At 39.1% G+C, this 20,356-nt stretch overlaps 1 pseudogene; it reads left to right on the forward strand.

The window, feature by feature from the left end:
* LOC118840866 overlaps nucleotides 1-4,525 on the forward strand; it is a 94,294-nt pseudogene extending 89,769 nt beyond the window's left edge.
* Nucleotides 4,526-20,356: the final 15,831 nt, after the last annotated feature.

A 20,356-nucleotide genomic window follows, 5' to 3' on the forward strand; every position in this document is an offset into this window, starting at 1 on the left:
TATCCTGAATATGATGAAGAGAGAAGCATGGAGGAAGAGCTGGTGTTTGTGCTAATGTGCATTCTTGGACCAAGGGGTCCGGATTAGAGGCTGAGTTTGGTGTGAGAAGAGATAATAATAATGATAGTAACTAACACAGTTCCAGGCACTGTGTTAAGCACTTTGCAAACATGTCATTTGATCCCTACAACAACCCTAGGAGGTAGGTACCATTATTAAGCCCATGTTATATTTGAGGAAACTATGATAGATAGTGGTTAAGTGACTTGCCCAAAGTCACACAGCTAGTTAATATCTGAGGAGGGGTTTGAAATCAGGTCTTCCTGACTCCAGGCCCAGCACTACATCTTCTAGCTTTTCTAAGTTATTGAATGTCTGTAGGAGAGAGTGTTGAAGTAATGAATGAATCAAGATGGAAAAAGAAGAGTGGAGCTGCAGAGGAAGTAGAATCTTCATAAATAGTAGAATAAGTTAAGCAGGAGATTCTAGAGTGAATCTAAAAAGTTTAGATTAGATTAGAGTTAGATTAGCTTCTCTACAGAGGAGAGAAGAGGGATCACCCAGCAACTTAGAGCCTCAATGGTAATTCTTTATATGAGCTCCACTTCAGTATTCCCCACACCCTCCCAGAAACTACACATATAATTACCGAATCTTTAAGATATAACAGAACCTTTGGAGTGGAACGGTTTAGTTGTAGAGAGACTTTTTTAAGATTGGCAAGAAAGAACTGACAACTTTACTGAGACACTGAATGAGTTAACCTTTGTCTAGCACAACCAATATAAAGAAACATTTCTTGTGTAAACTGAGTTTAATTCTTATGATGTGGAAAAACTAATCTAGGATTTTTTTAGATACTTTCTGATGATTAGATGTGGTTGATGCCCAGATGTGACTCTAAATGCAATCTTTCTTATTGCAATATATTGTTGAAATATTTAAACATCATTTTTGCATTATTTGCTACCTGTTAATAAATGGCAAAGTAACATCAAAGTTTATTTAGCTCATGAGACTAGGGGAGTTGAGAAAGAGAGATAGAAAAACGAATGAAATGTAGGGAAAATGTTTTTTCTGGTTTATTTAATACAGTGGGATGAAGACACAAAGCTAATCAATTACTTAAGAAGTGAGATCATATATTTATAATAATTTAGGAGGAAATATAAGAACATCTGCCCTGATTTCCCTAACACAAAAGATGAGAATTATAAAGTAATATGTCCAGTAGCAAGCCAAGGGATAGGAATTTGATGTGGTTTTGATGAATAGTGTATTGTTCACATCAGTAAGACCCACAATTTACTGTCAATAGGCCTTCTATACGTATGTAGGTGACCCATAGCTTTGCTAATGTGTTCTAGAATTTTCCCAGCTGTCATAGTCAAGTTCACTGGTCTGTAGTTGGCAAATTTTATTTTTTTAACCTTTTCTGAAAAATTGGATGATCTATGTCTCTTCAGTCCTATGATGTCTCAACTACTCAACTATTCTTCATGAGTTTTTAGATATCACTGACTGACTCAGCAATCAGATATCTTAGTTCTTTCAGTATCCAAAGAAACAGTCTTTCTGGATCAGATGATCTGAAAATTTCAAGGACACTTAGGTGTTCTCTTACTGTTTCTTTGTTGCACTTGAGGATCCACTCTTTCAAGGAATTTTCTATTATGTAATTTCTAATGTAAAGATCATTCTTGACAGAGAAAACAGAAATTAAATAATAACACAGCAGTTATGACCACTCCCAGTTGTTAATCATTATTATCCCATTCACTACGATAAAGGTGCTAAACCTTTGATTATCCTTTTTTTCTCAATATATTTAAATATTTCTTTTTATTGTCTTTAATTTTCTCAAGAGTTTTTCTTACTTTTTAGCACACTGCCTGCTACATAGTAAGTACTTAAAAAATTATTTTTCATCAGAAAGAAATTTTAGGATTTCAAGTTCAGTGTTATAGAACTCAAGCAAAATCAAAAGGCTATACTTAGTTTTGTTTTTATCTCTTCTTACCCTAGAAACTATGAGCATTTAAAATTTTAAATGGGATTTTGGTTACCTAAAAATTGAATGGAAAGCACAAATGTTTAGATGAAATATTTGAATTTTTATTATTTAAGTGAAGTCAATAATAAGCACCTACTATATATGCCAAGCAATGTGATAAGTATGCGGGATACAAAAAAAGTTCAACAACCCCCCCCCCCCGCCACCCATTCCCAAGGAGCTTACAGTCTTATTGTCACCAAAAAAGTAATACACATGCTTGGTTTCAAGTATTATATTTGTATTTATGGAATTTTAAGGGATTCACCATGATGGAATGCTAAATGTAGCATGGCCTGCTTTGTATCAACATTTTATTCTTTGCTGGGATATGAGACAGTGACTTTGTTGACAAGTTCTGCTTATTACAAATGCACTTAATATAAGAAGTTTCATAGGCAGGCAATGTAGAAATGGTCATAAATCACGATAGTCTAAAAGGAAACTTACTAAATCAAGAAATAAATTTAAAACAATAACAATAATAACAGAAAATCCTGGAAAGTCAATTAAGCTATGGCAACCCATGCGAAGAATCACAGGCAAGGAGCTAGAGAAACTTTAAAGAAACAGCAGCCTATTTTGCGGTCTCTTGTCTTTTCAAGAATAAGTAATTAAACGGCATATTTGGCATAGTTGGTAGTGGAAAGATATAATAATAATCCTATTAACTTCATATCATATGACAAGACTAAAAATTTATTTTTACTGTTTCAGAAACCAAAGAAAACACTATAGGTAAGGCTTCGTTTTTGAAGTTCCACAAGCCACCTTTCTAAATCGATCTATCATTTTTGAGGCATCTAGAAGTCTGTATGTAACCAGATATAATGGCATGTTGTACATTCATCTTTATTGAATTTCTGGGTTAGTCCTAGTTTTCCTTTGTACCATGGTTCAAGATACTTGGACTAACTTAGATAGAGATTGCTATTTCAATATCAGATTATTCACTCCTCTATTCAATACAGGCAAGGCAGAACAAAAGAAACTCACAGTAACAAAAGCCTTTGTTGGATATGTTCATCCTTTCCTCATCCCTTCCCTGTATCACATAACTTGTTACCTCCCATATTCCTTTTTTCCACTCTTTCCAGCCTATCACGCCTCTCATAGGATTGCTACCAGAGTCTATCCTCCTAAACAAATGGGAGACTCTTTTTGTTTTATACTTAAGGGCCATTTCATAATTGTTCAGGCCAATTTCCTGATAGTTTAGTTTTGATAATGGAACAAAATGAGGAACTCATAGGTAATTCAACAGTTAACAAAAGTTTTGCTCTGCCTTAACAAAAGAAGGAAATTGAACAAGAATATGCATTGGGGACGACCATACTGACATAGCTGAACAAAGCTTCACTGCCTGAGTTGCCCATCATAGTGGGCATCAGACGTCAGATATCAGAGAGCTCTCCAAGGCTTTCTTGTACTCAGGCAGGAAGTGATGTCAACATCCCAAGCCTTTAGAGTCCTCAGCCACTCAAGTCTCAAAGATGATTACAATAACTGTTAAGGAAAAACTCATCTAGCTCCCTCCAGGGCAGCACGGCCCTGCCAGGAAGGGCAGGACCACTTCGACCTTCCCGAACTGCGGTCACCTGGAGCACGGTTCAGTGACTCCCAGACCCCAGCTGAGGAGGGGAGGAAAGTCGAGAGCTGGCTACGGTGTCTACTTTCGACGGTGGAACAGAGAGTTCCGAGAAAGTTTGGCTCCGTTGCGTAGCCGTAGGCGTCAGGTAACTGACCTTGGGCAGAATCCACGTGATACGGTGACGCTTCGCTTGGCTCGCTCTGGACTTCTAGACGTGGCTGGGGCTCGTCAGTTACCCCGGTTTTGGGAATGGGGCAAAAACATCGTTTGCGTTGGAAGGAACTACGCGGATCACGTTAAGGAGATGAAGAGCGCCGTCCTGGGCGAGCCAGTGATCATCCTGAAACCTTCCAACTGCTTATGCCCCTCAGGGCACCCCGAACCTCATGCCCCCTTACAGCCGCAACCTGCACCATGAACTGGAGCTGGCGGTGGTGATGGGGAAGCAGACCAGCGCCGTGTCTGAGGCCGAGGCTATGGACTTCGTGGGTGGCTACGCCCTGTGCCTGGACATGACTGCCAGGGATGTGCAGGACCAGTGCAAGAAGAAGGGGCTGCCCTGGACCTTGGCCAAGAGCTTCACTTCCTCGTGCCCAGTCAGCAAGTTCGTGCCCAAAGAGAAGATCCCGGACCCGCACAAACTAAAGCTCTGACTCAAGGTCAACGGCCAGCTGAGACAGGAGGGCTAGACGTCTGACATGATCTTTACCATCCCCTACATAATCAGCTATGTCTCCAAGATAATAACGTTGGAAGAAGGGGACATTATTTTGACGGGGACTCCTAAAGGAGTTGGGCCTGTTAAAGAAAATGATGAGATACAGGCTAGAATAGATAGGATTGCCAATATGAGCTTTAAGGTTGAAAAATCAAAGTGTTGAAGTTATGACAATTGTTCTAGTTCCCAAGCTGCCAAATCGTGATGAACTGATTCACTTTTTAATGCAGATAGGTGGGTAGATAGGAGGAGACTGAAGAAATGAGAGTAATTTGATTGGTTGGGGATACCTGCTAAATCCAAACATTAATTGTCAGCAGAAACCTGTGTTTTCCTGCAAGTTAAATTACTGTTTCTAGAAAGGACTAAGGTTTTTTCTGTGTGTATCATTCTGGGATTCCTGCTGTACAAAGGCATTAAAATATGAAAGATTCTGAGAGTTATACTTGAGATAGATCTGTGTATGTCTTTTTAAAAATAAATTGATGATTTTTAGAGTTGTCAAGGGATCTGAAGGATCAGCCACCCACCATTAATCTCCTACCTACTTATTCTTAGCTTGACTTAATTTATTGAAGTGCCCTTTGAGATTGGCATGTTTTTTGTGGGGACAGTGTTGACACTGATGCCATAAAAATGATTGTGCTGTGTCAGCCATCCATACTTCCTTCTTGAACTGACCTTGTGACCAACTGAATGAATTTGGGGTTGCAACAGAATTTTTATGAATATCACCTTTTTAATATTGGCTTCCTTAGTACTATATTCTTAACTACTATTTTAGTGAGCCAGTTGTCATAATATCTGTCCTTTTCCAACAGTAAGAGAGAAGCTGAAATACTTAGAAGAGCTACTTTGCCTGTTTCCTGTTCCATTCTCTGAATGTCTGTGGGGAGATGTACCACAGGGGAGACGTACAGATGGCTGGGTTTTAGTTGGTAGTCCCTCATACTGAGTTTTCAAGCTTCTCCAGTTTGCAAAGAAGAAAATGTTTTTCATGTCCTTAAACAGTAAAAGTTACTGAAAGATCACAAATCTAAAGGCATTTATGGGCTGGATGAAGACCTCAGAAATCAAGCTTGTGAGTAGTTGCTAATTAAAAATCTTTTAGTATTCCTCTGGTATTTATTAATACTTCTGAAATTGGAAATTATTTTGGAGAAGTGCCATAAATGAATGTCATATTAAAATATATTTTATTTCAAAAAAAAACTCATCTAGTTTACGTGAGATTAGGATATTGGGTCTATCACATTTGCACAATAACTGAACTTCAATGAATACTTCCCTCGCATTGTCCCATTTAATTCTTGAACTGCAAACATTCTGGGGTGCATCTTTTTTAAACTTTATGAACTTCCTAAACATTGCTCACCAGAAAATTCACATGATGGGACCTTTGGCTCTGTTGGGATATGTTAATATGAATGATGCAACTTGAATGCAAACAAACAAATGATATGGTGTTTTACATTACAAAGATTTAGGAAAAAATATCTTTTTGTTACTGTTATTCTGTACCTGTGACTTCAATAGTATATGGCCCTCCCAATAAGATGATTCTTTTCAATGTAGATTAGCAACTGCTCTGCAATTTATGGTCTTAGACAGTTGCTTGGAGCCATTAAGAGGTTATGTGATTTGAACAAGGTCACAGGACTAGTATATGTTAAAGAATAGAATTGAGCCTAGGTCTTCCTGACACCAAGGTTAGCTCCGTATCCCCTGAACTGCATTGGAAAAGTACATAGAAATTAAAGTTATGATGAAAGTTAGAAATTAATTTCCCAAAATTTCACTTTCCTAAAATGCTCCCCTTAATAGTATAATTTTTAAATGTTGATTTTATTTTTCATTTAACTTGCTAAGCTAATGACTTGGTTTAAACTGAAAAATCCAAACTGAGCCACTGAGGTCACTGAGTATTTAGCCTTTGTTTTCCATGTTTTCAAATATATTATTCCCTTGGATTAGTGCACAAACTTCATTTAGACATAGCTTCTGTATATCTGTCATTTGTTGCATTTGCAGTCAAATTCTGCAGACTTCCAGAGGTAGTTATGTCTAGTCGAAGCTTGGTTCTTAAGTATATAGCCTATATATGACTAGCAATTATAAAGGACCATGTTGCCCTTGATCAAAGGAGATTTACTTCCAAATACCAAGACCCTGCTAGTTATAACTGAAATTGAGGAGTAAATTCCATTTCCATTGAATAATAAACCCCTCAGGCTTCCTGAACTAAAAATAAAATGAAATGAAACTACCCAATCATTTTCTTTTACCTGCTGGTTATTTAGAACAGCGCAATGTCTTCAGTCCCTTAGTCTGTCACATCATTACAATGCTTTAAGTTTCAGTCTGACAGGCAAGGGTATTCATGCGAGCAGGTATCCCTGGAGTAGTTATTATTTGAAAAAATCTGAAGGACTGAAAAAAGGTGCCTGTGAATGCAGCCCCAGTCTTTTTCTGTTGAGGACAAGATGGTACTCTGTAGCAACAATCTGCTAGCAGCTGCTGTAGGGGTGTAAGACCCACCAACAACCAGCATGCAGAAAGCTGCCAACACAGGTTCTTTGATCTGCTTTACCAAGGAAAGTAACATTAAGGGGTTAACAATCTCAATTTAATCAAACATACAAATAGCATTCACAGTTCAGGGGGAAAAGATCAGCCCCCTGAACTTCAAGGCAAATTCAAACAGAAATTACAAACATCAACAGACAGACCTTGCCTGATTCAAAACACAATTCCTAGTCACCAGAGAAACATCAATATCTGGGTTGCAAAGCTGGGAGGCAGTTTGCAGCTTGCCCAGAGTCTCAATACTCCTTCCGTGAATGTGCCTCAAAAGTCAACCACCAAGCTCTCCTCAATTATATCCTTTTGGGAGCCCTGAGGGCTCTGACCTCACCCAGGCTGGGTGTGTGAAAGTTCCCCATCCCTAGTATCAGATCATATACAATTCCATGACTCTCTGATTGTCTTAAAGACTAGAAACACTCCAAGGCAAAATCCCACTTTATCTGCCCCATTCAAACAAAGGCCAGAATACTTAAAGGCACTTAAGAACAGCAAAAAGTCCCACGTTAATTACAATTACACACTCATTAGAAAACAATCCACAATGCACGGATATGTAAACTAGCTTGAAGTGTTCATCTACACTACTGACAAACCAGAAGAGTCATATTAGGGATGTGTTCTCACCAATTTATAATGGCCCAGGAAATACTTTTTCACACACACACACACACACACACACAAATATATTACATGTGTGTATGCGTGTGTGTGTTTATTACTGTGAAAATAATAGGTTGATAAAGATTGGGGAAACACTCACTGAATATATAGTATTAAGCATAGCTAGATCTATATGTATTCTTTAGCATTGGCAATGGGCAGTCACCTAGGACCCCCAACTTTTTTATGAAATCCTATGGTTCCATCTCTGTTGATTTTCTTTGTGGTCCTGGGTATGTCATCTCTATCCTCTGCTCACTGCACACCACTGAACTACAAGAGCAATGCTGAATGACTTTTTAATGGATATAGGAGACTCAAATAAGAAGACTTGCTAATTTCCTTATATTTTCTATTCCTACTGCTAGAGGAAATTTTCTTTGGATTTGATCAGACTGTTTTGAGATTGCTTTATAATTAAATTTATCATTAAATATTTTCAAATAATACAATTAGATTGGTTCTTTCACTCAGAAGAACATGGTATATGCCTGCATAGAGGAGGAAATGTGACATAATGGATAGAATTTTGGTTCTGTAGTCCAAGAGACCTCAGTTGAAATAACTCTAATTGACACTTACTAGCTGTGTGACCATGAGCAAATCTTAACTTTTTGCGAGCCTGAATTTCCTCATCTGCACTAGTAGTATTCTTCTACACAGCGTTGTTGTAAGGCCCAAATTAGATAACATCTGTTAAAAACTTCGGTCTTAGGAAAAAATTTCATTATTATAATAAGCATTATGATGCTTTTCAACTTACAAACTCCTTTTCTCCCAAAAACTCTGTGAGAAAGGTGGTACATTACCCTCATTTAACAGAAAAGGAACTGAGGCAAAAGAGATGAAGTGATTTTTCCAGGGGCACTAAACTTACTGATAATCCTAGATCTCCTAACTCCGGAACAGTACACTTTCCACTATACCATGGCTCAGAATTGATGTATGTGCAAAGCCATTATTCTGGGCTTGTCCATAGCAGGAAAGGACAAATTACTTTTTAGATTGTCATAATAACATTGGCTCTGGACAATATGAAAAACAGAGAGATACAAGATGACCACCTAAGATTCAGCTAAGTGAACATAATGCAGAAGTTCTCTCTGTACAAAGTTAAGAGATCCACACTGTGATCTGGGTGTTATTAGAACTATGAGCAACCAGATATGCTGATTAACCCAGGCTAAATCTGTACTTTAAAAACTGAAATGGATCAGGGATCTTCTCTCTCTACTATTACAGGTTGCAATGCCTTTATGCCTTCTCATCATATGTTATTTCATCCATGTCTTTCCATAAATCAGAAGATCTACCAAATACATTAGTGGCCTTTCTCTTGTTCTTTTGATCCTATAATAATTTAATTCAATGGAGTTGTTTGCTGTATCTCTTATTTAACAAACAAAACACCTCTATTACTCTGGTATTTATTTCTTTATGAGAAAATTATCATCCACATGCTAAGGTTCCAGAACAGGTTTTTAAAAGATAATTTGAAAGTCTGTCATCAGTAAATTCTATAGTAGGAATATTTAAATTATAGACTTATACAAGGAAGGTGTTAAATTAAGCATCCTTTGGAATATCTGACTCAGAAAATCATAGCCCAAAATATCCCTGATAGACATCAGCCAAACAACCAATGTGGGAAGCTGACCCTATACTGGGGATATAGTTATAGTTTTATTTTTTCTTCTTAGTCAGCGCTGTATTTGTAGCTCCCTAGTGTAGTGTCTAATGAAAAGAACATTGTGCCACTGCTTCAGTCTTCATTGTGTGGGGGTGATTATGGGGGAGGAGAGCTGTCTTGCAAAACTAGAAGATTCCCAGAGAAAGACTGAAAGTGTAAAGCTGTTGCTGTGAGATTACTTAGGTTATCTGCATTGCGCAGACTGTCTTGTTGATAGACACTGGAATATCAATAAGATGAGCGTAGAAATATGAACTTAACTCTATTTTTATTATCTTATTTTTCAAAAAAAATGTAGCCCAAATTAGACTCAAGTAATGATCAATCACTAGCTATATGATGTAATTTGGACTACATTAATTCATTTTTATAGAATATGGCAATTATTTTGCATTTTCTTTGCTTGTATTTAAATACGAGATATTTTTGCTGTGTGATCTTAAATAAATGAATGTACTCATGCATTTATCATCTGAACATTTTATATCTGAAATATATGTATACATGTATACTTACATATTATATGTGTGTTCTGCATATACATAAGTGGAAAGTGGAGGGAGAGTTGGTACATGATTTTGTGTTTGCTGATGATTGTGCACTCAACGCTGCCTCTGCAACAAAGTATGGATTGATTCTTTGATGCTTGTGGTAATTTTGGCCTGACAATTAACACCAAGAAAATACAGGTCCTACTCCAGCCAGTACCATGCCAACCATAAGTGAAACCATTGGTTGCAGCAATGGAGAAGTTTTGAATACCGTGGATAAGTTCACTTACCTTGGCAGTATACTTTCCAGGGATGTACACATTGATAATGGTTTACACACACATTGCCAGAGCTAGCTCAGTGTTTGGAAGGCTCCAAGGGAAAGTGTGGGAGAGAAGAGATATTAGACTAACTACCAAACTGGTCTACAGAGTCATTGTGCCAGCCTCATTGCTGTATGCCTGGGAAACCTGGACAGTCTACCAGTGCCATTCCAGGAAACTGAGTCACTTCCATTTGAATTGTCTCAGAAAGATTCTGAAGATCAGCTGGCAGGTTAAGCTACTGGCCACTGAGATCCTTTCTGGAACAAAACTGCCAGGCATTCAAACTCTATTGCAGAGAGCACAACTCTGATGGGCTGGCCATATTGTTCAAATGCCAAACGTATGCTTGCCCAAAAGATTATTTTACAGAGAACTGACACAAGGCAAGTGCTCACGTGGTAGTCAGAAGAAGCCATATAAGGATGCTCTCTGGGTCTCTCTGAAGAATTTTGGAATTGATTGCATGACATGGGAGACACTGGCATAGAACTGCCCAGCATGACATGCCCTCAACAGAGGTGCTGTGCTCAGTGAGCAAAGCAGAATTTAAGTAGCTCAAAAGAAATGTGAGAGGCACAGATTTAGAGAATCCACCCCAAATATTCACACAGTCTGTTTGTGCCCAATCTGTATAGAGCATTCAGAGCTTGTATTGGTCTGATCAGCCACAGTCAGACACACAGTAGCTTGACTTTAACAAAGTGATGTTGTTTTGGTCGTCTTCAAGACAACAACCAATGTGTGCTACATATATGTGTGGTAATGATTATTACTTTACCAATTAACACTAATAGTATTAATAGCCATAATGTTGTAATAATATTAGTAATAATAATGCTAACTATTAATAAGTAAAGATAACTATTGTACTAGGACAGAAAGCTGAAAGAAATCATTGTGGTACAGTGGAAAGAACACTGACCTCAGAGTTCAGATTCTAAATTAAAATCCTGGCATTGTCACTTTCTTCCTTTGTGACTTTGGGCAAGTCACTTATTTTTCCGCTGGCCTGAGCCTCCTCATTAATAAAATAAAGGTAATGGACTAGATGGTCTATTAGATTCTTTCCAAAATCAGTAGCATCAGACTCAAATAGAAATTTGGCAGGGGTGGGGCAGGGGGGGGTGGGGTGGGGGGGAGGGCATCACTAAATCCTACATAAGTATCCCTGTGGGCCACATATTGCCTCAGAAAGCTTCATATTAGCATTATCTATATTCTATTGTACTTGTATTTATTTTGTTAAATATTTCCTAATTATATTTTATTCTGGTTTAATGTAGTTCAGGACCCACTTGGGAGTGCTATGGGCCACAGTGCAGCCCACTGACCACATATATGACACCTTTAGTGTAGATGATTAACTCACCAAAGAGATAATTTCTCAGGAGGGGAAGGGGGTAGACTAGAGACAATATCATGGCCCAAACCCCAACTTCCACCCTCCATAAGAAAGATAAGAAATCTCATGCTCCTATTCAGTAGACAGGATGGAGCAGAAAGGACTAAGTATTGTCCACCAAACATTAATATTCCCAATAACATCCATGCTTACCAATGTAATGTATACAAAAGAAATTCAAATTAATTTGTGCAAGGAGATGGCACTAGCATCTGGTGGCATCAGGAAACACCTCACATAGAAGGTGACCTTTGAAGGAAATTCCAGATTCAAAGAAGCTGAAGTGAGGAAGGAGTACATTTCAGACATGGGGGACATTGCCTGTGCAAAATATGTGAGATAGTGTATTGTGTAGGAGATACAGTAAAATCAGTTTGACTCAGAGTGTACAAGAAGGAGAAAGCTGGAAAGGTAGCCTACAGATAGGTTGTTAAGGATTTAAATGAAAAAAAAACCACAGCAATAGGAACAATGAGTTTACATTTAATCCTGAAGACAATAGGGAACTAAGTACTTTTTGAGCAAAGGAATAACATGGGCAGACCTGTGTTTACCTTTGATATTTCAGGGGAAGATGGAAATAGGAGCAATTAGTGACGGGCGGGGGGCAAAGCCAACATGGTGGCTGGAAAGCAGGGACTTGCATGAGCTCCCCACCAGGTCCCTCCAAAAACCTATAAAAATGGCTCTGAACAAATTCTAGTACTGCAGAACCCACAAAATAGCAGAGGGAAGCAGGGATCCAGCCCAGAACAGCCTGGATGGTCACTGGATGAGGTCTATCACGCACAGAGCGGAGGGAAGCAGAGCCCAGCTTGGGCAGCAGCAGAACCAACCAGACCAGGAGCTGGGCGGAACAGGCCCTAGTGCCCTGAATCAGTGAGGTGTGGCAGTTACCAGACTTCTCAACCCACAAACACCAAAGACAACAGAGAAGGTTAGTGGGAAAAGCTGCGGGGACAGAGTGAAGGAGTACTGGGGTGGTGCAGCTGCAAAACTACAGCTACAGTTGCTTCAGGCCCCAGGCCCACCTAGTGAGAGGAATTAAGTGGCAGATCAGAGCAGGAGTGCACAGCGTGCTTAAGATTTGCCTCAGGTGCAGGTTGGCAGTTGTTGGGGAAGGAGGAGTGCTGGGGTGGCAGAGCTGCTATATAGAAATAGGTCTGAAATCAATGGCACAACCCCTCAAGCTTAGAAAAAAGTACTCTTTACTCTACAAGCAGTCATACCCTGACAAAAAACTCAATGGTCAAGTAAGTTGGCCGGGAATATGGCCAGGCAGCAAAAATGCACTCAGATTCAGTCTCAGATATTGGAATCTTTCTTTGGTTACAAAGAAGACCAAAACTACAGCCTGAAGAAGTCAACAAAGTCGAAGAGCCTATATCAAAATCCTCCAAGAAAAACATGAACTTGCCTCAGGCCATGGAAGAGCTCAAAAAGGATTTGGAAAAGCAAGTTAGAGAAGTAGAGGAAAAATTGGGATGAGAAATGAGAATGATGTGAGAAAACCATGAAAAACAAGTCAATAAATTGCTAAAGGAGACCCAAAAAAATACTGAAAAAAAATTGAAGAAAACAACACCTTAAAAAATAGACTAACTCAAATGGCAAGAGAGCACCAAAAAGCCAATGAGGAGAAGAATGCCTTGAAAGGCAGAATTAGCCAAATGGAAAAGGAGGTCTAAAAGACCACTGAAGAAAATACTACCTTAAAAATTAGATTGGAGCAAGTGGAAGCTAGTGACTTGATGAGAAATCGAGATATTATAAAACAGAACCAAAGGAATGAAAAAATGGAAGACAATTTGAAATATCTCATTGGAAAAACCACTGACCTGGAAAATAGATCCAGGAGAGATAATTTAAAAATTATTGGATTAACTGAAAGCCAGGATCAGAAAAAGAGCCTAGATATCATCTTTCAAGAAATTATCAAGGAGAACTGCCCTGATATTCTAGAGCCACAGGGCAAAATAGAAATTGAAAGAATCCACAGATTGCCTCTTCAAAAAGATCCCAAAAATAAAACTCCTAGGAACATTGTCACCAAATTCCAGAGCTCCCAGGTTGAGGAGAAAATACTGCAAGCAGCCAGAAAGAAACAATTTGAGTATTGTGGAAAAACAATCAGGATAACACAGGATCTAGCAGCTTGCACATTAAGGGACCGAAGGGCTTGGAATACAATATTCCGGAGGTCAATGGAGCTAGGATTAAAACCAAGAATCACCTACCCAGTAAAACTGAGTATCATGCTCCAAGGCAAAATATGGATTTTCATAAAATAGAGGACTTTCAAGCTTTCTAGGTGAAAAGACCAGAGCTGAATAGAATATTTGACTATTAAACACAAGAATCAAGAGAAGCATGAAAAGGTAAACAAGAAAGAGAATTCATAAGGGACTTACTAAAGTTGAACTGTTTTGTTTACATTCCTACATGGAAAGATGATGTGTATGACTCATGAGACCTCAGTATCATAGTAGCTGAAAAGAATATGCATATATATGTGTGTGTGTGTATGTGTGTATACACATGTGTGTATACACATGTGTGTGTATCTATGTATGTATATGTGTAGGGGTGTGTGTGTGCGTGCGTGTGTGTGTGTGTGTGTGTGTGTGTGTGTATATGTAGACAGAGGGCACAGGGTGAGTTGAATATGAAGGGATGATATCTAAAAAACTAATATCAAATTAAGGGATAAGAGAGGAATATATTGAGAGAGGGAGAAAGGGAGAGATAGAGTGGGGTAAATTATCTCACATAAAAGTGGCAAGAAAAATCGGTTCTGTAGGAAGGGAGGAGGGGGCAGGTGAGGAAGAATGAGTAAATCTTGCTCTCAACAGATTTGACCTGAGGAGGGAATACCATACACATTCAATTGGGTATCTTACCCCACAGGAAAGAAGGAGGAAGAAGATAAAAAAGGGGGGATGATAGAAGGGAGGGCAGATGGGGGGGAGGTAATCAAAAACAAACACTTTCAAAAGGGGACAGGGTCAAGGGAGAAAATTGGATAAAGGGGGATAGGTTAGGAAGGAGCAAAACATAGTTAATCTTTCACAACATGAGTATTGTGGAAGGGTTTTACATAATGATACACATGTGGCCTGTGTTGAATTGCTTGCCTTCTTAGGGAGGGTGGGTGTGGAGAGAAGAGGGGAGGGAATTTGGAACTCAAAGTTTTAAAAACAGACATTCAAAAACAAAAAAAAAAGTTTTTGCATACAACTATGAAACAAGATACACAGGCAATGGGGCATAGAAATTTATCTTGCCCATAAGAGAAGAAGGGAAAGGGGGATGGGAGGGGAGTGGGGTGACAGAAGGGAGGGCTGACTGGGGAACGAAGCAACCAGAATATACACCATCTTGGAATGGGCAGGAGGGTAGAAATGGGGAGAAAATTCATAATTCAAACTCTTGTGAAAATCAATGCTGAAAACTAAATATATTAAATAAATAAAATAAAATAAAATAATTCCACATCTGAAAAAATAAATAAATAAAGGAAATAGGAGCAATTAGAGGCAGAGAGAGCAGTGGGGATCAAGTATAACAGTCTGGGCAAGAGGTGATGAGGGCCTGAACTAAGGTGGCATTTGAGTGAATAAAGATTTATATGAAATACATATATATTTTTTTTGAAGTTCACTGGCATGTATTTGTAGGATAATACTCTGCTGTGTCACCAAGGGAAAAATGCAGAAAGTCTGATCTTTATTTTTAGTAAGTGAATTAAAATATCTAAATGTTATGGAGACCATGATACTGCTTTGAGTGAATTAATGGCCTAAAAAAATCAATAGGCTATAACTTTTGGCTTGTAATAGCATTTAATTGAAGGCTGTAAGCAAATCAAAGTTATCCTGCACAGTGTCTCAGATTGGAATGGGCCATCTGTTGAATTTTAATTAGCATCAAATTCATCTTCTGTTGTCAATTAAATCCTGCAAACAAATCTGTGGCCTCTGCTTAATTTACTAGAGTTCAAATGTTTATTTTTAAGTCCGAAGTATCATGTCTCTAGCACATTGGAAGCTCTGTGGGATCTGCTAAATGTGGTAATTTGCCAAAGGGTATTGGAATACTTAGATTCTAAGTAAAATAAAGGCAGGATATTAAAAAATAGCTTATGGAAATATTTAGAAAGCTTCACTTGTGGGAACTCCTTCCAATGCAGATGAAAAGCCATGTATAGCTAGTAGATAAGTCATAGGGTGTTACCTAGGCCTCATCAAAGTTAAATATACTCACATGAAAATTCTGTTTACTCATCATATATATGCCTTGCATGTGTTTGCATGTTTATTGAAGCATTTGTTAATGATAATGGTTGAGTATGCTTCTTTTTAAAATTATTTTTGCTTATGTTTATTTGGTATTTTTTTTACTAGTATCATTTATGCATTGTTGCTACACTGTTAACCATGGATCATTTTCTTCCTTGTTTATTTGCCCTGCTTTTATGTGTACTGCTTTTTGTATATTTATTGTTTTACAGGACTATTGTTAAAGTCTTTGTTTTGCTGTGCTGTGGTATGTATTTCTTATATTCTTTGAATATACGGCATTGCAGTGAAATGTACATATAATGCCCTGCATATCATTTGGTTATATTTTTGCTGAAGTAAATGAAGTGATACTTTACATTATGCTGCATCTATCATATGTATTCTTTATTCATATCAAAGATATGAATAGCATTCTGAGGTAATTACAAAGGAATCATTCTCATTCTGTCAAGAATTGATATTTATTTTGATAAAGTTATGTACAATTCCAAATGTCAAATATGCAGAAGCTCATTTTGAGTCACCCAAAATTTTGAGGTACTAATAAGCACCTCAAAATTTCTTGCCCCAGGGAGGAATGCTGTAGAGCACTGACGAAACATATCTAGAAAAAGATACAAAGTCCTCCACTACTTTCTACAGTATCCCACTCCTGGGACTTAGAGGATTTTTACCTAAAAAGAGGGAATCTCCATCCTTTCATCTCAGAAGAAGGAGGGAGCTAAAATCTCACACAAAAATGGTCATAACCTTGATCTTGGCACCATCCACAAATATTCTATTTCTATTTTCTTGAATTCTGAGGCTCCCTTATCTGATCACAGTATAATATCTTTCCACCTCTTCTTCTGCTTTGAAACACCAAATCTTATTCTTCATACTCAGTGTGAATCCTAATCCCTCCACTCTTTGGTTTTTAGATTTTGTTTTGGTTTTTGGTTTTTCCCAGACCATGACCCCTAGACTGGTTATACTTTCCTCCCTTCCCCATACTGATCCCTTGGTGAGCCAGTGGAACTCTCTGTTGTCTTCTTCTCTCAAGACCCTTTTCCTCTTATCCAATTACTGATCTTTCCCTACTAAGCCTCAGCCTTGGATTAGTTACTCCCAGAATCCATTACCTTTGCTTCTACTTACCTTTTCCTGAACAAGAGCTGGAGAAAGTCACAAACCATGCTGACTGGATGTGCTAAAAATTATATTATATAATCTCAACTGGGCCCTAATTGTGACCAAAAACCTTTTTAACACATCCCTAATCAATTCACTAATCCACTCACTGTGGCAACTTCTCCAAAGTTTTCCATGCTACATCAAACCTTACATGATTGCCCCTCTCCCACCCTGTAAGCTGAAGAATTTGCTTCATTCGAATCACTGAAAAAACAAAGCCATTCACTGAGAGTTCATTCTTATTTCCCCTTTCCTTTTTGTGGTTGTTGTCATTTTTGCTGTCATTTAGTTGCCCAGCCAGCCCAAACTATTCATGAGCCATACCAGGTCTTTATCTTACATATCTCAGATCTCTTCCTCCACTCCTGTTTAACATGAAGAGATGGTCATTCTCTTTCCTAAGTCAAACTCCTCTATACAAGTGCACATGCAATCTCATTTCATCCCAACTTCTACAGAAGATTATCTCCCCTTCCCTTGATGATCCCTAATCTCACTAATCTTCAATATCGCCCAGTAGGGTGTTCCCTACTTCCCACAAGCATGCCCATGTTTCCCCCATCTTCAAAACCTTTCATTGATCAATACATCAACATTTTATCTCCTCTCCCTTTTAGTTAGATGCCTTGAGAAGGCCTACTACAATCAATGATTCCACTTAATTTCCTATTGTTGGAAATTTGTTATAAATTCTTTTTTTAAAAAAATTATTATTTATTTAATATTTTTAGTTTTCAGCATCGATTTCCACAAGATTTTGAATTACAAATTTTCTCCCCATTTCTACCTTCCCCCTGCCACTCCAAGATGGCATATATTCTGTTTGCCCCCATTCCTCAGTCAGCCCTCCCTTCTGTCACCTCACTCCCCCCCATTCCCTTTTCCCTTACTTTCTTGTAGGGCAAGAAAAATTTCTGTGCCCCATTGCCTGTATATCTTATTTCCCAGTTGCATGCAAAAAAAAACAACTTTTTTTTGAACATCTGCTTTTAAAACTTTGAGTTCCAAATTCTCTCCCCTCTTCCCTCCCCACATACCCTCCCTGAGAAGGCAAGCAATTCAACATAGGTCACATGCGTATCCTTATGTAAAACCCTTCCACAATACTCATGTTGCGAAAGACTAACTATATTTTGCTCCCTCCCATCCTGTCCCCCTTTATTCAATTTTGTCCTTTGACCCTGTCCCTTTTCGAAAGTGTTTGATTTTGATTACCTCCTCCCCCTATCTGCCCTCCCTTCTATCATCCCCCCTTTTTTATCTCCTTCCTTCTTTCCTGGGGGGAAGGGGTAAGATACTCAATTGAGTGTGTATGTTATTCCCTCCTCGAGTTAAATCCAATGAGAGCAAGATTCATTCATTTCCCCCTGTAGCCAGAATGGCCTTTGTTTTCTTTGAATGACTCAGCTTACCTCATTGAGCCTCTGGACACTGTGGCTTGCTCTTCCGGAAGTTGCAGACAACTTCCTGTGTGATGAGTCATGGGGCTGGCTGAGGGGAGGTGTTAACGGCTACGCTAGGGGGAGGGGCCAAGTCAAGAACCAATCGGCCCTGGTCGTTCAGGCGGTGCTTGATGATGTCAAAAACTCTATAAGAGGGGAGAGGACAGCTTGAAGATCCTCTTTTCCTTTTCCGGTTGGAGCCAGAGACAGTTACAGCGACAGTTACAGCGACAGTTACAGCTACAGTTACAGCCACAGCCACAGCTGAAGCAGGAGCTGCCAGTAGCAGAGCTGACCTACGGGAGGAAGCTGAACAAAGACTTCAGGCCAGTGGGTAATCTTATTACCATAGAGGGGGAAACATGATTTTGCTTTACGCAATCATGCTTCTCTGTAGCCTCCTGGTTACTCTTTCAAGGCGTACTTATTGGGCCTGGAAGCTTTTGATCAATATATCAAAATGGGGTTGCTGGTTCATGGGTTGGTTACTGTGGAGCCTAAATAAATGTTTTGATTCTTCTGCCTTCTACTTTGAGAGTTTCTTATATCCGGCGGTTCCGAACGTTTCAGACATGTTTATGATCCTCTTTGAGATTATAAACTCTGCCCTCCTATTACATTTGGCGTCGAGGATGGGATCGCTAGGTATAAGATCTCTATTTAGAAGCAGAACAATTCCAGAGGAAGAGATGAATATCCCAGGATGGGAGGATCCATTTTATTCCTCCCTAGCAAAAGAATTGGCTAAAAAAGCTGGACCCTGTGAAAACTGGGAACCAAGGCTACGGAGAGGAGATCCTAGGGATTTGGAAAAGTGTTTACGAGAAGTTGGGATTCAGTCAGGGGCATCACTATCTAGGCAAAGCTGGATAGTGTTATCAGCCTACCGGCTAGTATACGAAAGATTGAGATTAAGTGAAAGACATGGGGGCACTCCTACCCCACAGGAAGAAGGGGAATCTCAGATAGCAGGAGACCAAACTGACTCAAATGAGAACTTTTCTATTAATGTGGCTAAGAGCAACAGGAGACCAAAAAAGCCCAGAGTGCATTTCAACCCAGCCCAGAAAGAGCCTGACTGCCTGCTTCGTCCTAGCCATGGTGGCAGAGGAAGTGAGTGGGGAGAGAATGAGACAATGTTAGGGGCTGAGGCACAAAACACTACTGGGGTTCAGGATGTGCCTCACACAGAGAATAGGAGATGGTTAAATGATCAGACAAGGGCTCGACCCATACAAAGGAGGAAGACAGAAACCCGAGGTGAAGATTCAGTTACAAGGGAAATTCAGGAAGATTTCTCACCGCAAGAGGTCACAGATATTTTGAGTAGATTCAGCCAAAGAATAGGAGAACCATTGATATCTTGGATGGTAAGACTCAGTGATCAAGGGGCCAGTGGAATATCAGTAGATAGGACAGACTGCATGAGATTCATAGGTATCAGCCATGATCCTCTAGTTCAACAAGCTTTTAGGGAACATTATCAGCAAGGAGATGGTGATAGCAGGACTACTCTGTTGGCATTAGCCGCTGTGGGATGCAATAAGAGATATGCTACTGATTCTATGTGGCCCACTGAGCACAGACCCTGGTATTCACTTAGAGATTGTATCATGAGACTACAGGAGGAGGTGATGAAGACTGCCATTATGATAGGAACCGCAGACAAATATTACAATGATCCAATGGAACTGCCTCATAGGAATTTAATAATTAGGACAGCTCCCCCTGCTTATAAACAACTAATTTTGAATTTATTACTTGGAGAAGTAGGGAGCCGTCTTACAACAGTGATAAATAAGATTTTACAGTTACATGACTTAGGTGACTGGGGAAGGGATAGATCTCCTCGAGAGAGAAGGGTGAATAACCAGCAAACTTGGCGCCAAAGGAGAGTAACAAGGAAAGAAATGTTTACTGCTT

Source organism: Trichosurus vulpecula, chromosome 1, assembly GCF_011100635.1.
Source record: "Trichosurus vulpecula isolate mTriVul1 chromosome 1, mTriVul1.pri, whole genome shotgun sequence".
NCBI lineage: Eukaryota > Metazoa > Chordata > Mammalia > Diprotodontia > Phalangeridae > Trichosurus > Trichosurus vulpecula.